This window comes from Pseudophryne corroboree, chromosome 9 (genome assembly GCF_028390025.1).
Source record: "Pseudophryne corroboree isolate aPseCor3 chromosome 9, aPseCor3.hap2, whole genome shotgun sequence".
Taxonomy (NCBI): Eukaryota; Metazoa; Chordata; class Amphibia; order Anura; family Myobatrachidae; genus Pseudophryne; species Pseudophryne corroboree.
The window spans coordinates 169,024,844-169,034,110 of record NC_086452.1 but is presented as its reverse complement, the minus strand read 5'-3'; the positions used below and the strand labels follow the sequence as shown (position 1 = coordinate 169,034,110).

Sequence of the window (9,267 nt, the reverse complement as noted above, 5' to 3'; positions counted from 1 at the left end):
CCCAGGAGTCGCAGTGGCATGCAGTCAGGGTAGCTTTCTATGAGCTTGCTGGCATGCCCAATGTGCTGGGTGCCATAGATTGCACACACGTTGAGCTGAGACCACCTAGGTGCAGGCAATATATTTATACCAATAGACATCTGGGCCAATCCACTAATGTCCAGGTGGTTTGTGATGCAAATCTAAAAATTATGAGTGTTGTTGCGGGTTACCCTGGCGGCTGCCATGACTCCTTCATCCTCAGTCAGTCATCCCTCTTTGATAAGTTTGATGCCGGACAAATGCCTGATGGCTGGCTGCTGGGTATGTTCCAAATTTATCAGAAAAAACACTTTGCAAGGGGAAAACCCTTGCAAGAAACCAGGAGCGCTGTGCCTATCAGTTATCCCAAACAGAATTAATATATCACACTATACACTTAATCCTTGAAATTTGAAAAAACTAATTGTTTTTATTTCTATTATAAACATATATATGTAACGAATGCTGCAGCATATATTAAAAAAAATTATTAATAAAATTAATATCACATATTCCTCCATATACAATTCAATTCTCTAAATACTGAGTGTTGTTCCTTTCAAATAAGCATTAGTCCATCGGGAATGTTCAATCCCACATATATATATTTCTCAATGGGTTTTGTGGGTTTTATTAGCTTAATTCTCACATATATGGCTGCTTCCAAAATTTGTATGAATTATGTATCTAGAGGCTTGGTCATTGAATTTGACAATAAAGTCCCGAACTACTCAGAATGCTGAGTTATACGTGTGCACACATTTTTCTTAAAGAAGAGAAAATATGATAAATATAGAGTTAGTAATTTTCACATATTGTTGAAATCATTTCACCTCCAAGGTATTAAAGTGCTTTATATTGATCATCAGGCTCCCTCTGTTAATAGTATACCTATAATTACAGGTAGAGTGGATTTCTTTCACGTGTCCTGATGTATTGTCTCAGTGTTCAGGCTCCCTCTGCTGGTATCAGCCCGTATTGCATACACACTGGACGGATCCTATCCACAGCACAATACCAGTCAAGCAGGTGATCGTCTCTTACACGGTCCCTGGAAACGCGTTTCTCCGCCTTAACACTCCCTCAGCGGCTTCCTCAGTCCATATTCCAAGTTTGTTGTGTGTATGTGTGGTAACTTCAACCTCGTCATTATGTGTTTTTTTTCCCCTAAACCACATGTCCTAATGTGCCTATATCTGTCTTTCAGGTGATGGTGGTTATGGCTGCTACTCTTGGCTCCTTACTCCATTGTCCCAACCTGATTCTCCTGCTGAACACAATTATAATAATGCACATAAGTCCACGCGGAATGTGATAGAAAGATGTTTTGGGGTGCTGAAATCTAGGTTTCGGTGTCTGGATAAGTCTGCAGGGCTTTTGTTGTATAGTCCCTCAAAGGTGACTAGGATTGTGTTCTGCTGCTGTTTTCTTCATAACATGTGTTTGCGCCAACATCTGCCACATGTTGGTGATGAAGAAAACAGTCAGCAAGTAGGTGAGTTAGAAACATCTGGCGACAGTGTGTGTACAGATGTAGGGAGGCAGGTAAGGCAAGAAGTGATTCTGCGCTATTTTACTGGTAAGTCTTATTTATTCATAATTAACCTTGGCTAACACCAATTCTAAAATGTTTGATAGGTCTGAATTCTGTTTGTGATGCGTTATTGTTTGTTATTTCTCATGTTGTTTATAGTTAGGCAATAAAATGTGAAACTTACACTGTCAGTCATTAACAAATGAAACATTACACATATTGCGTATGATTAATTTATTACCTTAAACTCAGGCATTTTGAGTGAATCAATTAGATAATTAGTAATTTTCTAAGAACATACTGTAGTTGTTGCTGCAGCCTTGATTATTTCTTTGTTTGCTGGGTGCCGAGTATTGGGATGGCTCATTGGTCCTGGTTCTGCTGGATCGTCTAACTGGGGAGGTAACTGGGGTCTGGCTAGGTGTGGCTGTTCCTGAGCTTGAGCTTAGTTGGTGGGATGCCAACACATTTATGCTTTTGCTCAGGTTGTTGAGGCTTGCTGTGAGTTGTGTAGTTGCGGCAGTGTTGTTGGCAATGACTCGGGAGAGGCTTTCGTTTATTAATTGGTTATGTTGTATAATTTGTATGAGGGCTTGTTGATGCCGCTGTTGGTCATCCATTATTCTTTGTAAATTTGCATGCATTTGGCTGTTGTCTGCCCTCATCTGCTCCATAGAATTTGCTACTCTGCCAACTTGAACAATCAGTCTGCCTGAGTTCCGACTGAGTCTAGGCAGATGATGGGGCAGACTGGCAAGGTATTGGCTGCGGGTGTTCAGACAGGCATAGTGTTGTCAAAAGCATAGGGCGATTGAGCACAGGTCGCAAAGAATTTTTTTAATGAAAATACAAGAGCCTTCTCTTTCTCCCTTGTTAGGCATAGTGTTGTGCCTGTTGTGTGGCCCCACTGGACCAAATCTCTGGGCCCATTTGTGGCTGGGGTGGTGTTGGGCTCAATTGGGGGCTGTGGAATGTTTGGGGTTGTTGGGTTATGTCCTGCAGCGTGGTTAGCTGGTTTGGATCAATCGCTTGCAGGTGTAGTGTGTACGATTCCTGCAAGTCAGTTTCCTGCTGGGTATCCTTGGGCATGATGGGTGGTTCTGTATGGGGTTGAAGACATCCACTATTTAGTTAATATTTTGCATCGGTTTGGTTTGAGCTTTACGTCAACATGCATTACTTCTTAATATTCATGATGCAACAAACTGACCCCCACTCATGACCTTTTCATTTCCAACTCCCTGCACCTCCTGGCCATTACAGAAACCTGGATTACTCCTCATGACACCACTTCTCCTGCTGCTCTCTCTGCTGGGGGCCTCACATTCTCACACACACCCCGACCCGGGGGTCGCCATGGGGGTGGTGTTGGGATCCTTTTACCCTCAAGCTACACATACCAACTTATACCTCCAGAACCTTCTCTTACATTCTCTACATTTGAGGTCCATGCATTACGCCTCTACCAACCTACTAATCTTCGAGTTGCTGTAATTTACCGTCCACCTGGCATTTCCTCCAAATTCCTTGACCACTTTGCTTCCTAGCTACCTCACTTCCTCTCTTCTGACATTCCCTCCATTATTCTAGGTGATTTCAACATCCCTATCGATAACCCCACAAAATCACCTGCCTCTAAACTCCTTAACCTCACCTCTTCACTTGGTCTCTCCCAGTGGACCACCTCACCCTCCCATGTGAACGGGAGCTCACTGGATCTGGTTTTCACTCACCGCTGTGATATTTCTGATTTCTCCAATTCCCCTTTTCCCCTCTCTGACCACCATTTGCTCTCTTTCAACTTATCTATCTCTGCTTCCCCATCTCTCCCTCCTAAGGCTACCATCACGAAGCGTAACATTGAGGCTATTGACACCTCATCCCTGTCCTCCCTGTTTGACTCCCTTCTCTCTCCTCTTCTCTCTCTCACATGCCCTGAACAAGCCACATCCCTATACAATGCATCTCTTACTTCTGCCCTTGACTCTGTTGCTCCGCCAACCACTATTCACCCTCGCAGATCAACACCTCAACCCTGGCACACCAAATGCACCAGGTACCTACAAAAATGCTCACGTACTGCCGAGCGACAGTGGAGGAAATCACGCTCTAAAGCAGACTTCCTCCATTTCAAATTCATGCTCTCATCCTTCAGTACTGCCCTTTTCCTTGCTAAACAATCATACTTCAAAATCCTCATTTCTACACAGTCTTCCAACCCCCGGCGCCTCTTTGCCACTGTTAACTCCCTCCTCTGCCCACCACCACCTCCTCTCCCTTCCTCATTGTCTGCTCTTGACTTTGCCACTTATTTCACATCCAAGAATGACTCCATACGTCAGGATATCACTTCCCACCAGACCAGCAACCAGCCACCACCCATCCCTTGCCACCCCTCCCCTTCCCTCTTACCAACTCTGACATCTTTCTCCCATGTATCTGGCGAGGAAGTCATGGCCCTCCTCCGTTCCTCCCCCCCCCCCACAACCTCCCCGCTCGACCCTATCCCCTCCCACCTCCTCCGTTACCTCTCCCCTTCTGCCTGTTCCCATCTTGCCCACCTTCTCAATCTCTCCCTTTCATCAGGCACTGTCCCCTCTGCCTTCAAGCATGCTCTTGTCTCCCCTATTCTTAAAAAACCTACCCTTGATCCTAACACTCTCTCCAACTATCCACCCATCTCTCTCCTCCCCTTTGCCTCCAAACTTCTTGAGCGTATTGTCTATAATCGCCTCACTGCCTTTCTTTCCTCTCACTCACTGCTTGACCCATTCCAGTCTGGTTTCCATTCTCTCCACTCCACTGAAACTGCCCTCACAAAAGTCTGCAATGACCCCCATGCAGCCAAATCTAAGGGCCACTACTCTCTGCTTATTCTTCTTGACCTCTCTGCTGCTTTTGACACTGTGGACCATCCTCTCCTTCTGCAAATCCTTTACTCTCTTGGTCTGCGTGATACTGCCCTCTCCTGGCTGTCCTCCTACCTCTCTGATCGTTCCTTCTCTGTCTCCTCTCATGATGCTACCTCCCCCCCACTTCCACTAACTGTTGGTGTCCCCCAAGGCTCTGTTCTTGGTCCTCTCCTTTTCTCTCTCTATACGTCCTCTTTAGGTGAACTCATTAGTTCTTTTAACTTCCAATATCACCTCTATGCTGATGACACTCAAATCTACCTCTCCTCCCCTGATCTCTCCACGGCTCTCCTCACTCGTACCTCAAACTGTCTTTCTGCTATCTCTTCCTGGATGTCTCAGCGCTTTCTTAAACTCAACATGTCTAAGACTGAGCTGATCATCTTCCCACCCTCCCGCACAGCCTCACCGCCCACAATCTCATTATCCATTGATGGCACAACTATCTCCCCTAGCCCCCAAGTACGCTGTCTTGGCGTAATCCTTGACTCCTCCCTCTCCTTCAAACCACACATTCAGCACCTCTCACAAACCTGTCATTTTCATCTCAAAAACATTTCTAGAATCAGACCTTTTCTCACACAGGATGCCACTAAGATCATTATTCACTCACTGATTATTTCCAGACTGGACTACTGTAATCTCCTTTTAACTGGCCTCCCTGACAATCACCTCTCTCCACTCCAATCTATCCTCAATGCTGCTGCCCGGCTCATCTTCCTCACCAAACGCACTACGTCTACCTCCCCCCTCCTACAGGCCCTCCACTGGCTTCCCTTCCCTTTCAGAATCCAATTCAAACTTCTCACACTCACTTACAAAGCCCTCACCCACTCCTCTCCCATCTACATCTCTGACCTTATCTCCCTTTACTCTCCCACCCGTCCTCTTCGCTCTGCTAATGCACGCCGTCTCTCCTGTCTTCTGATTACTTCCTCCCACTCCTATCTCCAAGATTTTTCACGTGCTGCTCCATTTCTCTGGAATTCTTTACCTCTCCCCCTCAGACTCTCCACCTCTCTACAAAACTTCAAACGGGCTCTTAAGACCCATTTCTTTACCAAACCTAGCCAAATCTCAACATAACCCTCTGTTCCACGCTCTCTATGTACCCCATCTGTGTCATCCCTGTCTGTCTACCCCTCCCCTTAGAATGTAAGCTCTCACGAGTAGGGCCCTCTTCCCTCTTGTGCTTATACTTTTCTTACTTTAATAATCCTCAACTGCCCAGATCCCACAGTTTTTTGACCACCTGGAACTTATCTCTGTGTTTACTGGTGTAGTTATGCTTAGTTGCCCTGTACTTGTCCTATATTGTATTCAACTGTAAGTCACTGTTTTCCTATTTTTTATGTGCATTTGTACTCTGTAATCGGGCGCTGCGGAACCCTTGTGGCGTCATATAAATAAAGGATAATAATAATAATAATAAATGATAAATAGATTGTGGGCTAAACTTTAAAATTTAGGTCACCTTTTTTTAGAAATGTGTGGCTTCTTACGTTCCCTGCTCAGTTCAAAAATGTTTCAGGGAATTGTTGGACTCTGAGCCATAATTAATGTACTAACACGATGAACTCTAACAAATAAAAAATACAACATTTACATATTGTGTATGAAGCTTACTTTTGTAAAACACACACAATACATTAAATGTGTTGAGCAATACACTCATACATTGTTCAAGGCAGTCAGTGGTGTGGCCAAAACTTGATTAAATATAGTGCAAATAAATGTAATTCTAAATATGGTTAAAAATGTATTAAGGTGGGCGATGTTTAGAACTGGTGATGTTGGCCATGGCAAACAATCGGATTCGACTTAACATTTATGTAGCTGTTTCTAGCAAAAAAACAAAGATTGGTTGCTATGGCCAACATCACATCTAAAAAAAAAACATCTTACTAATGTTACCCCCATGTGTTTGCTGTTGGGGATTAATACAAGGATGAGTGGGGTTTTTTATTTACACATTTTTTTTTGGGTGTGCACAAACACTGTTTTTTAAAGAATATAAAATGAATTGTTATGTTTACTCACCAGACAGCTGATTGGATTGTGGTTCCTCGCTTTGTGGACTGGCCAAAATGGCTTGTGGTGGCTGGGCCGACACAGTAGAGATGCGCCGTTGTGGTGGTGAGGATGCGGGTGGAGATTCCGCCTAAAGACGGCGTCTCTTGGTACCCATCTTATGGAGACTATCCGAGCCCTGTGATGGTCGTCTTAGTGGAGGGGTGTTCGATGGAGAAGGACCTATGTGATAATATAAACATTATAATTCTGAATTTCTATGTGTTTTCAGAATATGTGTATACACTAAATTCTTACCTGCATCGCCAGCATCTGCATCTCTTGGCAGTGTGGGTTGTGGCCTAGCTGTGCTGCGTCTCTTTCATACTGTAGAAATATGAAGATTGTCCTTATGAACATTATATTATGTTTATATGTTTATGCAAAAACCTTTTTGTGATGTAGACATATGAGGAACATTATGAGAAGTAAACAAAACTTTGCTTATGCTTTTCTGCCTGACTTCATTGGGTGTGTATACTTAAATTATGAAACAATTACACCAACCAATCCATACCCAAAGGTGCAGAATTCACAATATTATACTACTAAAAACCCAACCGTGGTAGCTTAACACAACCAGAATATTGTTCTGTATTTAACTTTTGTTTGGTGCTAACAACCAAACACTACAACCAAATATATGAACAAAAATGTAAGCATAAAAGTAGAACCTGCATGAAAAATCACATCAACCACACAAAGAACAACCCAGAACAACACACAATAACCATAACTACATTAAAAAAATTTAACAAACATTACGCAAAACACATGACTCACACTTCATTTAAAGACACCCACAAAAATTTACAATTTGTTTAAAAAACCAGAAAAAGGGCAAGGTCAACTGCTAACTTGACAATACAAAGGACAAAAAGATAACTATTTCTGAATAAAACTACATCACCAACACATTAGAAGAATTAACCAAATTACAATCACAATTAGCTAGAAGACATTTTAGACAACTAAGGACAAAGCACAGATGTTTTAATTATGAAACCAAAAAAAAAGACAACTCACCATCCTGCCTTGGGCGATCCGAATCCCGGACATGAATTGCACCAACCACTTCTGGCGGAATAAGGGAACGCACAGGCTCCTCCCAATCCCGATATGACGCTGGAAGGGGTGTCCACCCCCTGTTTGGCGGACTGATTTAGCCTCCTTAGACATCTTAGCCTTGACACGCCACTTGATGTCGTAGAATCGCTTACGACACGTGTCCTCTGTCTTCCTCACCACACCCTCACTATTAACTGCCGTAACTACCTTCCCCCACAGAACACTCTTCCTGCGTGAAGAAACCTTGGCAGCATCATGGCCAAACAGCTGACGATGATGTCTCATCAGCTCCTGCACCAATGCCATATTCTCTGCATAGCTGATCTTTACATTGCGCCCAGTCTTTGTAGTGGTGCGTGGCTGCGGAGCCACAGCACCATCACTGTCACTGTCACTCGAGGCCACAGCAGCAACCTCCCCCTCCTCCTCACTAACCTCCTCCACCTCACTCACCTCCTCCCTCTAACTCACCTCCTCCCTCTCACTCACCTCCACCACCACACTCACCTCCTCCACCTCACTCACCTCCTCCCTCTCACTCAGCTCTGACTGGGACATATTCCGGACAAACAACAAATAACACTGATAAAAAAAACACTAAACACACTCCTCCACTACCACTACACACCACACACCAAACACACACACACACTCACTCACAAACAATGACAATATACTTTAAAAAAACAAAGACAAAAAACTATACAGACTTTAAAATAACTACACAACTAGTATGACAAGACTACTTACACACACAGTACAGCACTCACCAATCGCAAAGAACCACCTCAAAACCACCAAAAACTCCTATCAACTCTCCAATACCATACACAACTTCCTCTCACCTCTCCATTAGCTAAACCCACGAGGTTCGGGTGGTTTGGGGCGGTTTTATAGTAATTAGCACAGACAATCCTCCATCACGAATCAAACCAATCACGGACGAGTGACAAAAACGAAACTTAGAAAAAAAACGCGGCCGGGAACGGAAAAACACTGCCGTAACCAAAAAATGACGCATTCGGAAAAAAAACAGACAACACGGCCGCAAAAACACAAAATCGGCCGCATTCTACCTTGGAAAAACACGAATGACATCGACATCGAAAAATGGAAATAATCAAAACACGACAGCACAGTAAATGAGGCGTAATAAATTCAAAAAGTTGCAAATTCACACATTCGATGTCCTTCGTGTTTAATCTCCCTCCAAATCGGTACAAATACGAATTTTAGTAAATATACCCCTTGGAGAGTGATAAAGTAGAGAGGGGAAAAAGTACCAGCCAATCATCAACTTTCATGTTACGAGCTATGTTTAAAATTTGACAGGAGCTGATTGATTGGTAGTGTATCCCTCTCCACTGTATCACTCTCCAAGAGTTTTATTACATATACTGCATAAACACTTAAGAGTTATCAGGCTCATAATCCTCAATAACAATCATACTGTTATTCCACAGAGATCCTCCAATGCATGCTTTGGCATTCTCCCACTGCACTTCGTGTATGGATTAATATAGAAGCAACTCTTTTCAACATGCAATCCATTTGAAGCCCTAAATGAACCTTCTATGAAGCAACATTTACCTATAGTTGCTTTCTCTTAATATTGCTGTGATTGTGAATTTAAGTTAATTGCTAGATACTGTTATGATTTGG

General features: G+C 43.3%; 1 long non-coding RNA gene across 1 annotated transcript; it reads right to left on the bottom strand.

Moving 5' to 3' along the window:
* Positions 1-1,833: 1,833 nt before the first annotated feature.
* Positions 1,834-6,880, bottom strand: LOC134956852 (uncharacterized). Its single transcript, XR_010186234.1, has 3 exons — positions 6,796-6,880; positions 6,508-6,720; positions 1,834-2,655 (listed from the first exon to the last, which is right to left on the bottom strand). It is a non-coding gene; the product is annotated as an uncharacterized LOC134956852 (long non-coding RNA).
* Between the last annotated feature and the right edge of the window lie 2,387 nt (positions 6,881-9,267).